The sequence below is a fragment of the Rhinopithecus roxellana genome, chromosome 1 (assembly GCF_007565055.1).
Source record: "Rhinopithecus roxellana isolate Shanxi Qingling chromosome 1, ASM756505v1, whole genome shotgun sequence".
Taxonomy (NCBI): Eukaryota; Metazoa; Chordata; class Mammalia; order Primates; family Cercopithecidae; genus Rhinopithecus; species Rhinopithecus roxellana.
Window position 1 is genome coordinate 134,044,422 of NC_044549.1, and position 23,004 is coordinate 134,067,425.

Here is a 23,004-nt window from a genome sequence, read left to right on the forward strand (position 1 = left end):
GCCAATGGATTTTATGGGTCTGTAATCATCTTCCTTATACCCTTTTGTCAATTTTCTTTTTTAGCTTGGTGTGATTTAACACATAGGAGAGGAGATTTTTAAAAAATTGGAAGGAGAATAAGCAGTGGTTAAAAATGTGAAGCTTAGAAGCAAATTGGCTAGGTTCAAATCCTGGCTGTACCACTTACCACAAGTTCAAAGACCTTAGGCCACACTTAATTCTTCTATGCCTCTGTTTTCTCATCTGTAAAATAGGAATCTTAATAATAATATGGGTCACCCATAGGGTTGATGTGAGAATTAATGATTTAACACATGCATAGTACCAGACCACTTAAGAAATGCTAGCTGTCATTGACTGGGCTAGCTCTTCCTGTAACATCCTACTTTCCCATGGTAATAGTTTTACAGGATGATTTTTCCACTTTTCCAAGTATGAAGGGTCCTTTTCCAGCTCTCAAAGTTCATCAGATCACCACATGACAGCAATCATATGGATTTTATCCATTAATTGAGAATGTGCAAAATTAAAAAAAGCTACTCTGAACTTCCTCATGATTTTAAATAAATGTGTATTTTTCCCATTAGCAATGGCACAGCAATGGAAAAGTAGCAGAATACTGCTGTGAAGACAAGGCACAGCTCCAAATCTCAAGTCAAAGTATAAGTGTACATGTGCAGACCCCAGGGATTCTCAGCCACACGTTGGAATCTACTTACTTAGCATCCTTAGGCCTATCCTATATGAAGTCTAATGCAGAATGAAGTTGGAACAGGTACTAAACCATACCACAAGATTCCTTAGCCTTCACCTAAATATTTTTGTATAAATCTTTTATAGCACAAAGATTACGTTGTTTTTTTTTTCTCTCTCTCTCTCTCTGTTTTAATGTTAGCTTATTCGGCTTTGAGAACAAACTGAACCGAGAGTCAGAAAGCCACTGTATACAGATATTTGAAGAATTAAATGACATAATACTTGTGAGAAGCCTAGCATGTGTTCTGGAACATAACAGTGGCCCCGTAAATTCTACTTGAATCACTGCTTTTCACCTTACCCAACTTGCAGACTTGGTTCTACTCAAAACAAACAGGACAACTTTGAGCAAATGATGGCTGTCACAGGTGACATAAGACAACTAAGATGACTGTCCCAGTAATGTGTCTCTATTTGCCCCCAGATCCATTACCACATACCCCTTGCTCTACTTGTATCCCAGGCGCTCTTGCTATATGGCCTGCGGTCATCTTGGCCAATGAGAGACAGTGAAAAGTGATTCAAGAGCAGACAGAAAACAAACTAGGGAACATCTTCCTGTCTCTCTGCTTCCAGTGTATCTTTGGCAGCAGTTATATGCCCCTCTGTGGTTCCAGCTCCCATAAGGCAGTCCTGTCTTCTGGGCTTTCCAACACTAGCTCTACCCTTTGTCCCTCCAACTTCAGGGGTATTAGCAGCTTCCTACCAGCTTCCTACTGTTGCTAATTTCTGGGTTTCCTTCCTGTCCTCTGTTCGTTCTTTAGACTCTTCCAATACCTTTGGAACTGCCTCTCCATATTAAATTATTTCTGTTGAACTGCCTGCTGTGGGCTCTGTTTTTCTGACTTTGGCCTGTTACAGTCATCTGACAGGTCTTAAGTTCTCTGATCCTATCATAAGTTAAGCATGGGTGGTCTCAGGACCTTACCTGCCATTTTGTCCATCTACTACCTAACCCTATGTCCCCTGTCCATAACTCGGATGTTCTTCCAATACTCTATATGCATCTTTATCATTCCACTTAAAATGCTATGTCATACTGGTCCACGTGTACATCTATATACCAACTAGACTCTAAGCTCTTTGAGGTAGAGCTGTTTTTCTTCCTCGTTATAAGCCTAATAAAATATTGGTACATAATAGGACCTCTATGCAAGGGTGATGAATAAACACATAAATGGAGTCAACGTTCTGCAGGCTCAGATATGACCAGTCTTTTTTTTTTTTTTTTTTTTTTTTTTTTTTTTTTTTGCTGTTCTTGATCGAAGATCATCATCAGGAAAAACCATAGCTCAAATAGATCTTCCCCAGCAGCCTGCTACAAAACCCCAAGTTCTACCACAAGAGTGCACTGAGGCATTGTTTTTCTATGAGCCCACTTTAAAAGGCTAATTTGGCCGGGCGCGGTGGCTCAAGCCTGTAATCCCAGCACTTTGGGAGGCCGAGACGGGCGGATCACGAGGTCAGGAGATCGAGACCATCCTGGCTAACACAGTGAAACCCCGTCTCTACTAAAAAATACAAAAAACTAGCCAGGCGTGGTGGCGGGCGCCTGTAGTCCCAGCTACTCGGGAGGCTGAGGCAGGAGAATGGCATAAACCCGGGAGTTGGAGCTTGCAGTGAGCTGAGATCCGGCCACTGCACTCCAGCCTGGGCGACAGAGCGAGACTCCGTCTCAAAAAAAAAAAAAAAAAAAAAAAAAAGGCTAATTTGCCTAGGGAAGGTTAAGTCATTATCAATCAGCTGCACCTCAGCAGTGATTAGTTTTATAGATTGTTTCCTATAGACACATGTTTCTGAGAAGGAGTGGGTAAATACAGACATGGATAAAAGCCCACAGCAAGGAGTCCACCTATATTGTGAAGTATAGTAAATTCCTTGAGTCGCCCATATCATGTCATCAGTCCTCATTTTGAGGAGGCCTCAATTTGAAATCTGCAGTGCAGAAAGCTGCAGTGTATGAGTTTCTTAGCCAGTAAATGAAGGTGGAAAGAGAAGCATGAGAGGAGAAGGCCCAGGAGGAGGGAGAGTGTTCTGAAGTTCAGGACTGAGACAAAACTGGCTGAGGATTGAGGGTTGGGATGAAGTGTGACAAGTGGCAGGGGATGGGATGAGTTGAGGAGAAGGCACAACAGAGGTGGCCCTGGGTAACCCTTAGCAGAAAAGGATTAGATAGTCTGAGTTGGGAAGAAAGCTAATCATGGAAGTTCTTCTCAACTTGACACTTACCCTCTGCTCCCTTCTGAAAAGGTTATTTCATTTATTATATTTTGACTTTATAGAAGAAAATGTCATTATTATATTCTCAAATTTGGATTTCTGAAGACTTTGGGATATAGTAATTTGTATGTTCATTTATTCATTTAATAAACTGTTATTGAACTCTGACTTTAATTTGGGTGCTGTACTTAGAGCCAAGTGGAAGCCTCTCACATTAGAGACTTGCTTTTTGTTTTCACAGAGAAGATGAGGAAAAGAGTACCCAAGGAAGAAGGGAAGGGTTTCTTTCCTGTCTTCCTTTTCAATTCAATCATTATTTTATAACATGAGACTGTTTCATAGCTTAAGCTCATCCTCCACAATGGGAAAGAATATTTGTCATGGAATGCCCAGTCCTTAGCATAGCATCTTGAATTTAGCTGGTATTTAATACATTTTAGGCCAATGATAGATGGAAGGATGAATGATGGATGGGTCCACCACAGCACAGGGCTCTCAGAATGGTTACCCAAATGTTTCCAACACCGATCATTCCTAATTTTTTCTTTAGGAAAAGAATTTATGCTTAAAGCCAGTTCTGGGAAAATCAAAAGCTGTTTGTTTGTTTGTTTGTTTGTTTGTTTGTTTTATTTATTTTTAGTATGAAGGAAGATATATGGTTGAAGGAAGATATATGGTTGAAGGCAATGAACGAACAAATGGGATATCCTCTCAGGCATTTTCCTCCAAGGAGTCATGCTTACTGAGATTCACATTAAAATCTTGCAGCAAGTGTCCCTATAAACTCCCTACTGCTTTCCTTACCAATATCTCCTCTACTCATTTTAATACTACGTAAATATGCTGCTGATCTAACCTCGACTATCTATCTGCAACTCACAACTACTTCAAGCCTCACAGATATGCTCATCTAGTTTTCGTTTCAAGTCATTCTAAAGATCAAATGTCTTTATACTCCTGGAAATGATATTCTGTGTGTGTGTGTGTGTAAACCTATATATATGTTTGTGTGTAAATTATAAATATTTGCCTGGCCACATAGATCACTGCAAGTACCTGGAGATCTGGGAAAACTTGTTCTCTTTTTAAATGAACACTGTGCATCTATCTTTTGGGGGGCTTGTGTCTATGTTTTTCCAGGACGCAGTGACACCAAGCTGAGAACTGACATTAACCAGAGGAAGGGGTTGGAGAGGCAGAATTGAGGTTGGAGCAGCCCAGTAGAGGTTCAGGAAGGTCACTGAAGCTGAGGATGATGAAAGGAGGGTCATAGCAGCCACATCCAGGAGGCCATTTAGGAAAACTTTCAGCAGGCAAGTGATGAGACTTGATTTACTTCTTTACAAGATCATTTTGTGTGCTGTGTGGAAAGGTAATTGGAGGGCACACAAAGCAGAGGAAAGAGACATACATAACTTAGGGCAAAGTTGAAAGAAATTTAAATTCAGTATTACCATTAAACCTCAGCCATTATTAATCCACTTTCATTTCAGTTTTCCATTTCATTTTGAAGTTAAGGCCTTAAACACATCACACCTTGGGTCCCAGTATCAAATAACCATAGGCTCCAGCACACTGACATCTTTCTGTTGTGTTTACCCAAGGGTTTCAAGACTTCAGAGCAGTCTTGACATCTGTAGCCTTTAAAAACCTCCTAATATCAGAGAGCAAGCATGTTTGTTACCTTAACTCTTCTGTTGAGCTTGAGCTCATTGTATCTACTTATTTCAAAGGGTAACTACTCTTACAGAGTTATTGCTTCATGCTTTTTGTTCTCCAGCACGCAGGTTGTAGCTATACTATACCCACTCCTGACCACCACCCTGCAAGACCCAGGTGGTAGGAATCCCCCACTCTCCACACCACCTCCTCTTGGTCCAAGTGGCCTCCACATTTGCCCAGCCCTCAGTATCTCTTCAGTGGCTGCAAGAGCCTCCTGACTTGTCTAATGTGCTCTCAGAGAGGCAGTTGGATAACTGTTCTATTCAAATATTGCTAGAAACACTATTTTGAACTAAAGTCACTTTCTGCGGTGGCTTCTCCTTTGTCAAGTAAGAGTGCCATGTTTTACTATTGTGAATCACAAGAAACTTAAATGTCTTTTTTCTTTCAATGTCAATCTATAGCAGAAAAGCATATTTTTAAAAAGATACAAAATCACATGAATTAAGTTAAGGATATTTAGAAGGAAAGAATACAATGTTACCTACTATTTCTGTTATTGAGATTATGATTTCTCTCTAAATACATTCTCTGTTTTCCCAGTATTCTTCAATGAGCACATGTCAGCTTTGACATCATAAATCATTATCTTTTAAAAAGTTTGGTATTTTACATAAACTTGTAAATTCATTTTAATGATTTTACTATAACTCATATATATGATTTAACTTGTTAACATATTTGTATGTGTGTGTCTGCGCGCATGTGTACATGCATTCTTGAACATAACTTTATTCCTACCAGAAGCATTAACTCCCAACCCTGATGTAGGAGTTCGGGGTTCAGGTAGCACCGACAGGCAGCAAGTCCCACCCTCCAGTGCCTGGGACCCAGGAGAAGAGAGGTCATGAGGTTTTTGGAGGAAATTACTTGGGAAAACAAGAAGGTGGACAGGAAAACAGGTTCCCGAAAACAAGAAGGTGGACAGGAAAACAAGTTTCCAGTCACCATAGGACACAAAAGCATGCCAATTAAGTGAGAATTAATGAACTAATAGGAAAACGAGAAAATAAAATCCAAATATCCAGTGATTCCTTAACACAGACTCCTAGTTTTAAGACAGATTCTTAGTTTCCCTTACAATGTTAAAGACAAATTTGTCAGAGTCCCTGTGCTTGTTTCAAAAACAAAATGAAACAAGCAAACAAATTGGCTTTCTAATATGTGCTATGCATTGTGTAAAGAGCTCTATGAGCATAAAGAGAGACATGCCTGTAAAGCACTTAGAACGTTGCTTAGTGCCTAAAAACCACTGACACATTGCTGCTGCTATTTTTACATTAGGCACCATTTTAGAGATGAGAAAACTGAGGTTCAGGAAAGTGATAGGGTAAAGATTTTAATCCAAGACTCTCTGACTTTAAATCCACAATAAACTCTTAACTTCATTGCAGTTACTAAAGTTACAGCCCAAATGCCTTTCCAAAGGGCCTCAAATGGAAATATTCTAACATGTTGCAAACTGAACTGTGAGTAACTCTTTGAAGTTCTTTCATTATATTTACTATACTTCCTTAAAATGCAATAGGCTGTGAGATTTACAATGCTCAGAGTTTCTAGTTATTCTCTTTTCCCAGAAGAGCCTTTGATTTTCTTAACAATCTTACCTTAAATCTATAGATACAATAAGTGAAATCAGGGAAACATCATTAGGAATTGCAGGCATTATTCTGAACACAGCTGGTACTGCACAGGGCCATAGCTGGAATACCTTGGACAGGATGAGGCTGGTTCTAACCTAAAGCATACATAATACAGGAAAAGTGCCTTGGTTTCTTTTGTGTAACTTCCCAAGGATAGTTTGTTATTCTCCTAAATAATGTATCATTTTTGCTGTGGGAGTACACTGGTTAATAACAAAGGCTTTTGGATTTGGAAAGACCCAAATCCCAGCCTCTTCTCTGTCCTTCCTGGCTGCAGTATCCCATGCAAGTTGTTCTCTTTGAATCTGTTCTTGTGTCAGTATAAAAGGAATGATGGTACCTACATCATAGGAAAGGGGAGCAAGAAGAAAATGAATTGAGAAAAACATGTATAAAGTACTTAGCATAGTGCAGATATAGAGTCGGGGCTCAGTAAATGCTGACATTATTAAAAGGAAAACATGTTTTCGGATTCTAAAAAACACGCCTATTTTAGGCGACGTGTTCTAGGGGAAAGAAGTGAGTCAGGAGATGTGGATCCTATTTTGGGATTCAGAACTGTAGTCACAGGAACCAGCAATTTCCCTGAGAGTTTGTGAGTTGATTATAAAATGGAGAAAGTAATATTTTTGCTTACCTGCTTGGATATATGGAATACAACTTTCTTCTCCTAAGAATAAAGTGTATAAAACATATTTTTTTTCAATCATCATGAGATGAGAAGGGTATTTTAAACCACTTTCTCTTGTATATATTTTTTTAAAAATCTATCTGCACATGTCAAATTGTCAGCAGCCAAGTCTAATCTGTAGATGCAGTCCTAACACTTCTTTAGGAGCTCTGAACACTATGCCAAGATGCTTACGGCGACCAGGAATCAGGAAAACTTTGAAATCAGCAAAATAACTCCTGGAAAATTCTCCTGCAGTACCTTACCATCCTGCTTCCCTATCTCCGTGCTGTGCATATTAAAAAGGAGGGGGCAAAGGGAAATAATGAATTCTCTGGATTTCCTTGAGATAATATGTTCAGAAATGGTTTTTCTGGGAACTAATGAGACATCCTTTGCAGGCTGAATAATATGAATTCAATTCTAACCCAACCACTGAAGTATAATTTCAAGGTAACCAGTAACATTATTACTGTCCTTCCTTCCCTTTCACATACCCATTCCAGATGAATGATAGCTGTTTTTGCTGAATACTTTTAAAGCTTTTCCTTCCTGATGAAACTTTAGAGGTTTTTTTTTTTAACAAAGTTTATATAGAAACCATAAAAATCAGAAATTACTAATTAAGACTATTAGGAAAAATACTCCAGAGGCTTCAGAATTAAAGTATGTCTTAATTAGATAGACTTTTCAAGATTCCAGGATTCTCTTCTATAAATGATAAAATTTCTACCCCCAAACTGGGTGGAACTTCATAGTGCACACTACTGCTTCTGTTCATTCAACTGGGTAGTGTTACTGCATTGTGAATGCATCAATAGGAATAGAAAATTATGTTAGGAGACTAATATTAACAACAATGACAACACCAGAAACAGAATCATAATTGAGAAGTCTGAATATAAATCTTTTTCTCAAGGAACCATTGGCCGCAAGCTGTAGAAACGATGTATTTGTCATTTTATATTTGCCTACAGTGACACCTGCTGGAAAACACTGTTGAAGCTTTAAAATAAAAATAAATTTAAAATTTAAAATAAAAGCCAAGCTTTGAAAATACCAGCCATATATTACTATTATTTTCACCTAAGAACTCATTGCCTAAACTTCAATTTAATTTCTGATTCCTCTTTTGAATTTTCTTCTTCGTGCAAACTGAGAAACTAAGATTCAATTCCATTTGATGAAATAATTATTTAAATGGTATGAAAGAACTGGAGTTAACTCTTACATGATGCAAACTATTTTTAAATGAAAGAATTTATAAACAGTTTGCTGGCCTTATTTTGCTTCTTTCTGAAATGTTGCTTTAAAATTTACATATCAATTGCAGTGTGATAAGTATTTTTCAAAATCTTACTTAAGAATAAATATCAAGATATTTAATACTGGTGAAAATATTTAATAGCTAGCACTTTCCTAGGCAGCATTAATACACAGAGCCATTTTGTGTTTGAGGTTTTTATGTTGCACTTTAGCATGCACTGGATGCCAGCTACACTATGCGTTAAGCAACCAGTGTGGATCTTATGCAAATTCCCTTTGATTTCAGCAGAGACTTTGCATACTAAGAGTTCCCATCTCCCAGTGACACAGAGAAGGATTTGTGTACCTAAGTCCCATTACCATTAATAACATTCATCAATAAAATTCTAGCCCATTGAGAAGGTGCAAACATTTACACGGAAGTGAGTCTTTCACAAAGCTGATTTTACCCCAAGATTTAGTATCTACAAGGGACTTGTCATCTACAAGGGACACATTTGCAAAGAAGTATCTTGGTATCTTCATATTCTTAAGTTCAGTCACTTCAGTCTTTTCACAATCATTTCAGTATAGTTTGTGTGCTGTTGGTGATAATTTTTCCCACTTAAATTTTTTTCCCTAAATGTAAAAACTGTCTTCAAAGTCACAGTTTCTTTATAAAGCAAATACATAGGGTTTCTTTCCAGTTCATTTGTAGCTATGCCTCCATTTCTCTAAAAACTCCTTCTAGCATTAGGTAGAGACTTGATGCTTCAAAACAAAGTGACTCATGTCTTTATACCTGCTACATAGCCGATTTTCCATCTTTTATCATTTCACCACATCTGTTCTTCTGAGGGGAAGCTGTCTTTTCTTAAAAGTCAAAATTCATAAGGAAATAAAGGTTCTCTATCTTAAATTAATCTCCATATCAATTCATTTTCTCATTCCTTCAGCTCTAAAGACTATGTCCTTATAAACCAGTAAAGCTGCCAATGATTTGTGGAGATGATACTCCATCTCCCCTTCTTATATATAGGAAACTTTGACCAGTAGAGGTAGACTAAGGTCAGGTACATGAGAAGCACTTCCTGAATTAACAAAGTGATTCCAGTTCCATGATTTCTGTAGCTGAGCAAAATCAGTAATTTTTATTCATCTGTATCCATTGCATCCTGAGATGGTACTATGGTTTGAATGTCTGTGTTCCCCCAAAATTCATAAATCGAATCCCCAGTGTGATGGTATTAGGTGGTAGGGCCTTTATTCGGGGTGATTAGGTCATGAGGGCAGAGCCCTCACAAATGGGATCAGTGTCGTTATAAAATAAGCTAGAGGAAACTTGTTTGCCTCTTCCACCATGCAAGGACACGGCAAGAAAGACCCAACTATGAACCAGGAAATAGGCCCTTACCTGATACTGAATCTACTGGCAACTGATCTTGCTCTGTCACTCAAGCCTGAGGGCAGTGGTGCCATCTCAGCTCAGTGTAACCTCCACTTCCTGGGTTCAAGTGATCCTCCCACCTCAGCCTCCGGAGTAGCTGGAATTACAGGAGTGTGCCACATACCTGGCTATTGATCTTGGACTTCTAAGTGTCCAAAACCGAGAAATAAATTTATTTGTTTATAAGCCACCTGGTTTATGGTACTTTGTTATATACAGCAGAATTAATAAACTAAGACAAGTGGGTATAACAAACTTTTAAAAAAAGAGATGGTTATATATATATATGTAGTTTAGCACCAGTTAAATTTTTTTTAAATAAAAATATTTTTTTTAGGTTCCCACATAAATTTTATCCACACACCTTCAAAATAGTTAAGAATATCTCCAAATTTCTTTCTCAGTTCCTGGGACTGAATTTTCCAGGCTGTAAAACAGATTTCTCGAATCTTTAATCTCCACTCCCAATTAATCCCACATTGCAGGATAAAGGAAGCAGAAGTAAGATACAGAAAATAGTACCCCTCACTCCTGAGAATCCTAAGAGATATTCAGAGACACCCTGTGTTTCTCACCATACAGAGAAGAAAGTTCAGAAAACTCTACTTAAAGGTTAAAGTAAACTCAATTAAGCTGAAGTCTTGAGCATGTAAGTGTTGCACTTGCTATACAGATGTATGTTCACATTTGTTTTTATTTTATATGTATTTGCTTTTATAAATTGTAGGTAAAATACCAACAGCACATCAATTTGATATTAAATTTATCAGCACATTAAAAAACACTCAAACCATTAGAAAACTACATTAATGAAAGTATTTTATTTTTCTTCATGCTTTAAAGAGTTAATCCTCAAATGGCATCTGCACAAATTGCAGGGGGGTGGTTTCTGGATCTTTTCTCTAAGAATATTTTAATCTTGGGTTCTCATTGTTATGACAGTTCAAATTAAAATCACGTAAGTGTATTCTGAATAACACTTTAGAACTGAGAACTATCATGTCATTTCAGTGACTATGTTTTTTTCAAGTAATTCTAATTCCAATGGTACAGTCCCACTGAAAAAAAAGAACAGAAGTAGGCTTAATGTGTGGATGATGAAGTTTTATCACATGAAGGACAAGTCCCACAATGGTGTACTATATCCAAGCTTTTCGAATAGTTTCAGTGGAGAAAAGTAGTGGCAAATTTGAGTCATTTCACAATGGCATGGGTATCTATCAGTCTTCATCTGTCTTGTAGGCCTTTCTTTTGGGATTTTTGGTAGGGCTGAAAATTAAGAGAGCTACCTTTCTTCCCAGTAAGTTGGGTATATGACCCAGGCTGGCTAATAAGAGGATTCAGCGATTGGTTCAAAGGAGGACATATGATCCAACCAAGCCAATCAGTGTCATTTTTGGTCAGGGCTTATGGATTCGGGAGGGAACAGGGGGCGCTTATATTTCTGGGATGATCTTGATCTGTAAAGATGATACTGTCTTGGAGCTACCCATGGGCCATCTTTGCTGTTAGTTGGATAAAGACAGAGAGAAAGTCTGTCTGAGAATAAAGCTATATGGATAAAACCAGGGGCAGAGTAGAGAATTCAAATGAAATAATTGTAACCCCTGAGTTCATTCATTTCTTAAATTATGGTTTCACCTTCCCAATTATGTGTTTGTGATCCAAAATAGTACAAAAGGTGTTGTTGTCATTGTTGTTTTCTTGCTGAGCTAGTTCTTCTGTCCCTGTAACTCAAAGGATCTTGACCATATACCTGGAACATAATATTCTGCATATGCATACACAATGTTTAAAAAATGTGTTACAAGAATCAATACCATATTCACATTCTTAAGTGGCCATTTCATTTCAGAAAAATAACATCATTTATTATATTAAATTAATGTTGTTAATACAAATGGTATTGGTTTCTAGTTTATTTATATTTAATACGTGTATTTGCTTTAGATATATACTTTCATAAAAACTACAAGCATAAAGAACTTATATATAATTTTATGTTTTCTCATATATAAGTAATACAATAATTAAAATCACTTAAGTCAACACTGGGAGTCCACAATAATTGTCCCCATTTGAGAGGGGTCTGTCCTAAAATCAGAAGCTTGAGAACATTCTCTACCACAAGTGCAGGAAAGAAACAAGCAATACTGATGAAAATGCAAAATGGTACATTTCCACAAGGAGGGAATTTTCCTGTACCTTTGCCCTTTGGCATCGATCCCAAACCTACTTTTTGGAATATACCCCAAAGATAAACAAGAAAAATATGAAGTGATTGTGCACAAAGGTATTTATTGTAACACTATTTATAATAGCAAAAGATTGGAAAGAACGCAAATGTCCGTGAATGGCAACTGGTTGAATAAACTATGATATCATCATAGTGGAGTGCTATGCAACTGTAAAAAGGAATGAGCAAGATCTCTGCATACTAATAAGGAGTGATCTCCAAGATGTATTGTCAAGTTAAAAACAACAACAGGCCGGGCATGGTGGCTCACGCCTATAATCCCAGCACTTTGGGAGCCCAAGGCGGGCAGATCACCTGAGGTCAGGAGTTCAAGACCAGCCTGGCCAACATGGTGAAACCCCATCTCCACTAAAAATACAAAAATTAGCTGGGCATGGTGGCAGATGCCTGTAATCGCACCTAGTCAGGAGGCTGAGGCAGGAAGATCACTTGAGACCCGGAGGCAGAGGTTGCAGTGAGCCAAGATCATGCCATACACTCTAGTCTGGGCACAAGAGCAAAAAAAAGCCAATGACAACAACAAGGTATAGCGGATTTTTTTTTTTTTTTTTTTGCAAGAAAGGTGAAGAGGAATACTAATGTAAATATACAATTCTGCTTAGATTTTCAAGAAGAAATAATGAAAAAATAAATCAAAACGAATAGAAACTTGTTTATAAGAGGGAAAAAATAGAAAAAAAATTTGAAGGGGGCAGGGATGAAAACTTTGGACTTAATGTAGTTTTGAATTTTTTTTTTTTTTTTTTTTTTGAGAGAAGTCTCGCTTTGTCACCCAGGCTGGAGTGCAGTGGCGCCATCTCGGCTCACTGCAAGCTCTGCCTTCTGAGTTCATGCCATTCTCCTGCCTCAGCCTCCCGAGTAGCTGTGACTACAGGTGCCTGCCACCATGCCCAGCTAACTTTTTTGTATTTTTAGTAGAGACGGGGTTTCACTGTGTTAGCCAGGATGGTCTCGATCTCCTAACCTTGTGATCCACCCACCTAGGCCTCCCAAAGTACTGGGATTACAGGCGTGAGCCACCGTGCCTGGCCGTAGTTTTGAATTTTATATAAATAAATGGTTTTGAATTTGGAACCACATAAATGGCCATCTTTGCCTAATTATAAAAAATCAGAAAGGAAAAGCAACTCTTACATATTAAAATAAATGGAAATAATAAATAATAAGGGGTCTATACCTTACTCAACTTTGAGAAATACTCCTGATCCATTAAATCTTCTTAATGTAAACTAAGTTAACATCTAGCAATTGTAGTGAAGACCCATAGAGAAATTCTTCCCCAGTGCTGTGTATTGTATTACTGTCTTTCAATTTTCTTAAGCTAATTTGTTTCTGTGTTTCTGAATCCAAATATAGATTTCTATAATTGTTTCATCCACTGTATTTGTTTTAAAAATTACCTGATTATCTTCAGAATAAAAGCATGGGTTTTGAAATCAGAAACTCCTTGGTTTAAGCCCCAGATTCATCCTTATTAGCCATAAAACCTCAGGAAATAGAATTAACCTCTTTGAGCTTTAGTTTTGTGTCTTGGTTCATTTTTGTGCTGCTATAACAGAACACCTGAGACAGAGTAATTTATAAAGAACAGAGGTTTATTTCTTATAGTTCAGGAGGCTGGGAAGTTCAAGATTGAGGAGCACACATCTGCAAAGGACTGTGTCCCGCACCATTCCATGGAGAAGGTAGGAAAGCAAGAGAGCACACGAGAGAGGGAGAAGAAAGGAGCTGAACGCATCCTTTTTTATCAGGAGCTCACTTTCTCTACAACTAACACACTCCAGTAATAATGGCATTGAACCATTCACGAGGACACAGCCCTCATGACCTGATCACCTCCTACAAGTTCCACCTCTCAACACTTGCATTGAAGATTAAGTTTCTAACACTTTAACTTTGGGGGACACATTCAAATCATAGTATTTTCCCATCTGTAAAATGGGAAGAGTGTCACCTGTCTCGCCTCTGTCCTAAAAGCCTAATATCTACATAATCTCCACATCACATTCCTTTTGCCATTGGATTCCTCCAACCTGCAGCAAACTTTACCTGTATCAGGTGTCAATGTCTGAACCCTTTCCAGAACAGCAACTTCAAATTCCTCCTAACATCCACTTAAAATTCAAAACTAAGCGTGGCAGTGTTCTCTGCCAATCAGTCGCTCTTTTTCTCTAACTGTTCTTAATTCCTAACACATTGTTGGGTAGTAAGTACTCTCTGCTTCCAGGAAGAAAACCTACTCAGTTCACCATACTGCCTATTAGGCCCCTAAAACCTAATGCTTTGTAATGAAATTTTCTTTCTTTGATCAACAGACTGTTCTCCAAAGTAGTTGAAGTTACAGTCGTTGCAGGTAATGCAGCTTTATTATATTATGGAAGTCTGAATTTAAGTCCAAATGCAGTATTTGAAATATGTGTGCAAATGTTATTTAGCTACAAATTTTAAAGGGATTGGAAGTTTTCAACTGGACAGTCCAGCCACTGACTAACTGGTCACTTAGACAAGGGTCAGGGCTACATCTATGGGTCTTATAAGAGAAGATGCCAAGGGCCACCTCTACAAACTAGCCTTCAAGAGAACCTACTGCCCATCTACCCACTGATTGGCTGATGGATGTGCTGTCCCTCCTTTCACTGGACAAGAAAGGGCTCATTTCCCCCAAGAATCTTCCAACTGTTGAAACAATTCCAGCCATCTTCTTCCCTTCTGGTAGGCATAACACTTATCTGGAGTGGTGAGAAACTGTAACCAATTATATTTATTTAATTAGAGAACCTTCCTTTATCTTGGAGATATGAGAGTTGGCAACAATGTTGCTACATACAGTGGTAGACTGTGTCCTTTCATAAACACTCACTCATTTAAAGAGCCAAGACTCTGGAAATGAAAGTTCCAGCTTCATTTCTGGAATTAGATAATTCATTATCAGACTAACACACATCTTTGACTCACAATTTGTCCACTTCTCCTTCCATTGTTTAGATCTGCTGCTGCTTCTCTTCCTGGGCCTTTGCTGTCCTTGCCTTACAGAATCATCTCATCCCACTTTGTAGAGGAACAGTAAAGTCAAAGGATTTCTATTTGTTCAATCTATTCCTACTCCCCATTACAGAGCAGATTTTATTGTTGGTAAGAACCTGGAACTTGGTTTCTTCACAGTTCCCCTGAGCATTGAGACCACGTTCTGACCCCAGCAGTTATTCCATAAATATTGGTGACTGTCTGAGGTCTGTTTCTTTGCTCTGGTTTTCCATTGAATAAATATAACAGGAAGTGATGTCCAGAAAAATTGAAGAACAGAGTAAAAGAACGTATTTGGGGCTGGGGCTGGTGGTTCACACCTGTAATCCCAGCACTTTGGGAGGCTGAGGCAAGTGAATCACTGGATTCAGGAGTTCGAGACCAGCCTGGGCAAGATGGCAAAACCCCATCTCTACTAAACACAAAAATGAGCAGGGTGTGATGGCTTACGCCTGTAGTCCTAGCTACTTGGGAAGCTGAGGTAGGAGTATCACTCGAGCCTGAGAGGTGAAGGCTGAAGTGAGCTGAGATCATGCCACCCATGCATTCCAGCCTGGGTGACAGAATGAGAGACTGTCTCAACAAAGAAAAAAATAGAACATATTTGGACAAAAGCTCCGAGACATTGATATAAAATCTGTATCCCTACCACTTCCTTATTTTAAATGTCAAACTGAGAACTTTAATTTTTTCCTCATATTTGTTTAATCACAATTATTCAGGAAAGACTCAGCCTATTGTGATTTTCAGGTTTTAAAAAGTTGGATGTTTATGTTCTATGTCTTCTAACCTCTGTTTAACAAGTACCAAATCCTAAATGAAATGATGAAGAGGGAAGAATATGACCACTCCCCTAATTATACTTTCTATGAACTAATTGAACATGCCTAAATATTAAGGGTCTAAGACCTTAAATATCTAATGCCCCAGGAATGGACATTTTTCAGAAGTTAATTACTACCAGATATATTAGTGTTTGTGTGAAATGCCTTTTTTAGTTCCTTTTCGAATTACCCAAATATCTTAAATTAATAATGTGAATAATGGAACGTAGAAATGAGCCTTTGAATTCACAAATGTCATAAACCAAATCCTTACAGGTTTCCTCATCTTCAAAATGAGAATAATAATGATAATCATTCTGAAATGCTCCTTGCAATGAACAGCTAATTTGAATATCATAATTGTAAAGTATCTGTGAAACAAAGTGCAATAAAATATTCAAATAATTATTTTAACTATTTAGCATTTGCAGAATTGAAGAATTTTCTTCTGGGATTTATTTTTATTTTTATTTTTTGATACAGAGTCTCACTCTGTTATCCAGGCTGGAGTGCAGTGGCCCAATCTTGGCTCGCTGCAACCTCTGCCTCCCAGGTTCAAGCTATTCTGGCCTCAACCTCTGGAGTAGCTAGGATTACAGGTGTGCTTCACCACACCCAGCTAATTTTTGTATTTTTTAGGAGATACAGGGTTTCACCATGATGGCCAGGCTGGTCTCGAAATCCTGACCTCAAGTGATCCACCCACCCTGGCCTCCCAAAGTGCTGGGATTACAGGTGTGAGGCACCATGCCCAGCCTTGGGATTCTTTATTAGGACAGTATTATTGAATTATTCAATCTTGTGCTTACTGTGAACTGATCTGCTGATAGGTCATACCAGGAGGTCCCAGAACTGCCCCCCATATGTGGTTGGCCTTGTTCCATGTCCACCACTGATAGTCAAAGTAGCATGTGATTCTAGCATAGGAAAAAAAAAAAAAAAAAGATGCCTCTACCTTTCAGGCCCCATTCCAATATAGAATATTAAATAAAAGAACTGGAAGGCCAGGTGTGGTGGCTCACGTCTGTAATCCCAGGACTTTGGGAGGTCAACGTGGGCAGATCACGAGGTCAGGAGATCGAGACCATCCTGGCTAACATGGTGAAATCCCGTCCCTACTAAAAAAAAAAAAAAAAAAAAAAAATAGCTGGGCATGGTAGTGGGTGCCAGCTACTTGGAAGGCTGAGGCAGGAGAATGTTGTGAACCCAGGGGGCGGAGCTTGCAGTGAGCCAAGATTATGCCACTGCACTCCAGCCTGGGTGACAGAAGCAGACTCTGTCAAAAAAAAAAAAAAAAAAAAGAACTGGAAAATGATACTACCGCTTTACTCAACAAGTTATATCCTTAGTATAAGGCACACATTCAATCTGGATTATAAGGAAAATAGTTGGGGCTTTTTATTCTTTTGTAAAATTCCAAAGTACATTTGGAGCATGTAGCATCACTGTGTAGGTATTTGGGAGAAAATGAAGAATGATTCAGGTTCCAAATAAAGAACCTTCTCCCTTGCTCCTGCTTCCACTACATGAGATGCCTGCTCCCCCTTCACCTTTTGCCATGATTGTAAGCTTTCTGAGGCCCTCTCAGAAGCCCAGAAGATGCCATTATCATGCTGCCTGTAAAGCCTGCAGAACAGTGAGTCAATTAAACATCTTTTATTTATAAATTACCAAGTCTTACCTATGTCTTTATAGCAATACAAGAACAAGGTAGTACAGAAAATTGATACTAAAGAGTGGTGCATTATTATAAAGATAACTGATGATACAGAAGCAGCTTTGGAACTGGGTAACAGGTAGGGGTTGGAAGAGTTTGGAAGGCTCAGAAGAAGATAAGAAGAGGGAAAGTTTGGAACTTTTTAGAGACTGGTTAAATGGTTGTGACCAAAATGCTGATAGTGATATGGACAGTGAAGGACAGGCCGCCAAGGTCTCAGATGGAAATGAGGAACTTATTGGGAGCAAAGGTCACATGTGTTATGCCTTAGCAGAGATCTTGGCTGCATTTTGTTCATGCCCTAGGGATCTGTGGAAGTTTGAACTTGAGAGCGATGACCTAGGGTATCTGGTGGAAGAAATTTATCAGTACCAAAGTGTTCAAGAAGTGTCAGAGGCATGGCTGCTTCTAACAGCTTATGTTCAGATGCAGGAGCAAAGAAATGAGTTAAAGTTGGAAGTTACACTGAAAGGGGAAGCAGAACATAAAAGTTTAGAAAATTTGCAGCCTGGCCATGTGGCAGAGACAGAACACATTTTCAGGGAAGAAATTTAAGCAGGCTGTGGAGCAATCACTTGCTAGAGAAATTTCCATAACTGAAAGGGAGGCAAGTGCTAATAACAAAGATGATGGGAAAAGGCCCACATTTCACAGATCTCAGAGGCATACCCTCCCATCACAGGCCCAGAGGTCTAGGAAAGAAGAATGGTTTTGTGAGCCATACCCAGGGCCCTGTAACCCTGCACAGCCTCGGAACACTGCTCCCCACATTCCCAGCCATTCCCGCTCCAGCCTCAGCTCACAGGACTCCATGCATAGCTCAGGCCACTGCTCTGGAGAGCATAAGCCATCATAAGCCTTGGCAGCTTCCACAAGGTGTTATGCCTGTAGGTAGGTGCACAGAGTGTAAGAGTGGTGGGGGCTTGGCAAACTTCACTTCAATTTCAGAGGTTGTATGAGAAAACCTGGGTGCCCAGGCAGAAGCTTGCTGCAGGGGCAGAACTCCCACAGAGAACCTCAACCAAGGGAGTGTAGAGGAGAAATATGGGGTTGGAGGCCCCACACAGTCTCCACTGGAGCACTGCCTAGTGGAACTGTGAGAAGAGTCCACTGTCCTCCAGTACCCAGAATGGTAGATCCACAAGCAGCTTGCATTCTGTACCTGGAAAAGGCCCAGACACTCAACAGTCTGTGAGAGCAGCCACGGTGGCTGTACACTGCAAAGATGCAGGGGCAGAGCTGCTAAAGGCCTTAGGAGCCCACCACTTGCAGCAGTGAGCCCTGGATCTGGGACCTGGAGTCAAACAAGATTATTTTGAAGCTTTAAGGTTTAATGATTGCATTTTGAACTTGCATGGGGTCTGTAGCCCCTTTCTTTTGGCCAATTTCTCCCTTTGGGAATGGGAATGTTTACCCAATGTCTGCATTGGCATTGTGTCTTAGAAGGAAATAATTATTTTTTTATTTTACAGGCTCATAGGTGTAAGAGACTTGCCTTGTCTTCAATGACACTTTGGACTTTGGATTTTTGAGTTAAGACCAAAACAAGTTAAGACTCTGGGGGACAATTGGGAAGGTATGATTTTATTTTGCAATGTGAGAAGGACACGAGATTTGGGGGCACATGGCTGGAATGATATAGTGTGAATATATGTCTTTGCCAAATTTTTTTTTTGAGACAGAGTCTCACTCGTCAGTCAGGCTGGAGTGCAGTGGCACAATCTCAGCTCACTGCAATCTCTGCCTCCCAGGCTCAAGTAATTCTCCTGCCTCAGCCACCCATGTAGCTGGGATTACAGGCATGTGCCACCACACCCAGCTAATTTTTGTATTTTTAGTAGAGACAGTAGAGACAGAATTTCACCATGTTGGCCAGGCTGGTCTCGAACTCCTGACCTCAGGTAATCTGACTGCCTCGGTCTCCCAAAGTGCTGGGATTACAGGTGTGAGCCACTGCACCCAGTCTGCCAAATCTTATGTTGAATTGTAATCCCCAGTGTTGGAGGTGTGGCCTGATGGGAGGCATTTCAGTCACGGGGGTGGATCCCTCATGGTTTAGTGCTGTCCTCACGATAGTGAGTGAGTTCTCAGGAGATATGCTTTTGTTTTTCTTTAAAGTGTGTGGCACCTCTCCTGACTCTCTCTTGCTCCTGTTCCCACCATGTGAGACACCTGCTTCCCCTTTGCTTTCTGCCATGATTGTAAGATGCCTGAGGCCTTCCCAGAAGCCAAGCAGATGCCAGCACCACACTTCCTGTAAGCCTGCAGAACTATGAGAAAATTTAGCTTTTTTTAAATAAAAAAGAAATAAGAAAAGTAAAACACAAACTTCATTAATTAAAAGTGAAATTAATTCACAGGTTTCCAGGATTTTAAAAGAAGTGAAATTAATTACCAAAGGAAGCCTCAATTACTTTGAAAAATGAAGGAAATTATGAATTAAAATTAAAATTTCCCAGGTAGTTTATAAAACTTCACTTATTGAGATATTTGAAAATAAGACTCTTTATAAGATTATCATTTTGGGTTGCTTTGTTTATTTTTTATTTCCAACTGTTATTTTAAGTTCAGGGGTACATGTGCAGGATATGCAAGTTTGTGACATAGGTAAACATGTGCCATGGTTGTTTGCTGCACAGATCATCCCATCACTTAGGTGTTAAGTCCAGAATCCACTAGCTATTCTTCGTGATCCTTTCCCTCCTCCCACCCCCTACCCTCTGACAAGCCTCATTGTGTGTTGTTCCTCACCATGTGTCCATGTGTTCTCATCACTTAGCTCCCACTTATAAGTGAGAACATGCAGTATTTGGTTTTCTGTTCATGCGTTAGTTTACTGAGGATAATGGCCTTAAGTTCTACCTATGTCCCTGCAAAGACATGATCTTGTTCCTTTCTATGGCTGCATAGTATTCTGTAGTGTATATGTACCACATTTTCTTTATCCAGTCTATCATTGATGGCCATTTAGGTTGATTCCATGTCTGCTATTATGAATAGTGCTGCAATGAACATACACATGTATGTGTCTTTATAATAGAATAATTTCTATTCCTTCAGGTATATACCTAGTAATGGGATTACTGGGTCAAATGGTATTTCTGCCTCTAGGTCTTTGAGGAATCACCACACTGTTTTCCACAATGGTTGAACTAGTTTATGCTCCCACCAACAGTGTAAAAGTATTCTTTTTTCTCCACAACTCTGCCAGCATCAGTTTTTTGACTTTTTAATAATAGCCATTCTGACTGGTATAAGATGGTATCTCATAGTGGTATTGATGTGCATTTCTCTAATGATCAGAGATGTTGAGCTTTTTTTCATATTGTCGGCCACATGTATGTCTTCTTTGAAGAAGTGTCTGTTCATGTCCTTTGCCCACCTTTTAATGGAGTTGTTTGTTTTTTTCTAGTAAATATGTTTAAGTTCCTTACAGATGCTGGATATTAGACCCTTGTAAGATGAATAGATTGCAACATTTTTCTTTCCATTCTGTAGCTTGTTGTGTTTACTCTGTTGATAGTTTCTTTTGCTGCACAGAATCTCTTTAGTTTAATTAGACTCCATTTATCAATTTTTGCTTTTGTTGAAATTGCTTTTGGCATCTTTGTCATGAAATCTTTGCCCATTTCTATGTCCTAGGGTATTTACTAGGTTTTATTTTAGGGTTTTTATAGTTTTGGACTTTACATTTAAGTCTTTAATCCATCCTGAGTTGACTTTTGTATATAGTGTAAGGAAGTTGTCCAGTTCTGATTTTCTGCATATGGGTAACCAGTTCTCTCATCACAATTTATGGAATAGGGAAACCTTTCCCCATTGCTTGTTTTTGTCAGGTTTGTTAAAGATCAGATGGTTGTAGGTGTGTGGTCTTATTTCTGAGTTCTCTATTCTGTTCCATTGGTCTATGTGTTCTTATACACATACTATGCTCTTTTGCTTACTGTAGCCATTTGGGGTTATTCTGGATGAAGGCAATGATTGGCCTAAAAAGCCACTTCAGATTATTTCCAGGTCTAAGAGTCAGGGTATTTTTTACTTTGTATGTATTGAATAAAGTGGTATCAGTTCTCCCTACTACTTTACCAATTCATTTGGTAAATCTTTACAATTTTTAAGCCTGAAAATAATCTCAGCATTAAGCTTGAGCAACTATATTTAATCTATAAACTACTGCCTTCACTTTCTTTCATGCTCTTTTAAGACAATGATTACATCATTTTGCTTGATAAATTTCACCCTGCAAGCCAAACCTGCTATTTATATTGAACACCCAGCGAAAACATAAGATTAGCCACAGTATGCCAACTGCTAAGAAGACAAAGCTGAAGAAGAAATTAAGATATATAGTTCCTGCCATTCACAAGTTCATTTTCCCCTGAAAATACAGACAAATAAATGGATGCAATCAGTTCATTGGATAAGCAGGGCTCCTTAGGGTAAGAGCAAATAACACTTAACTTCCTCCCTGCACGGCCTTCTATCCCTGCTTTGTCAAATCTCCCTTTTCCACTGGAAATATCTCAGATAGCTGCCATAACTTCTCCAGTCATCTTTAGATATTAACAAACAGTCTCATTTTCAGCTATAGGGGTCTAGTTAATATCATAGCATATCTTCAATATCTCTCACTATTTCTCCACCTTAAATCTTCCTTTCTGGAAGTAGAAGCTTAAAGAGCTCACAGGAGTTCAAGGGGAAGAACTATCAGTCTGGGTTCTTAATCCTGGTCCTGCAAATTGAATTATTCCAATTGATGAATGCTAAGTATTTTAGATTTTCCCAAATGGCCAGACCCTACCCAGGCAGTGGGACAATTCAGTTCTCATATCACATCATTTCTTTTGCTTTAAAATGGAAGTGACATCAAAGATAAACAGAATGCATGTAAGTGAACATCAGGAATGCTAATTCAGAATTCTGAAGAATAACTAAGAACTTCAAAATAGATTTTATTTTTTCCCAGCACACATAAGATAAAGGTTAGAAAGGCTTCAAAGCAGTTCACACAGTTGGCAATGAGAGAAACACTAGAAAAAATTGCAAATTATCAAGGTTTCCATTTTTGAAGAAGTGTTTCTTTCCTTTGGTACTATCTTTTCTCGAAGCATCAACATGCTTCACAGAAGAATTCAGAACTGCATTCCAAAAATAGTGTTTTCATTTTACAACGAGAAAACTAGGCACAGAGGAGTTAGGTAACTTACCTAAGATCACAGAGCTAGTAGGTAACAAAGCAGAGAGATGAATCTGGAAAGACTACTGTTGGAGCCTGTTAACTTACGTGCAGTACTGTCTCTTCTGGCTACTAACCAAGCTAATAAAATGATAGAATATTTTAAGATGGCATATTAACAGGTGTTTTGGTGTTGGTAATTATGATGGTATTTTTATCTAGAATGATAATAACCTACAATAATGACTATAATGGTAAAAGCTTAAGATGTGCTAAAGCCATTTAGAAATAGAAAAAAAATT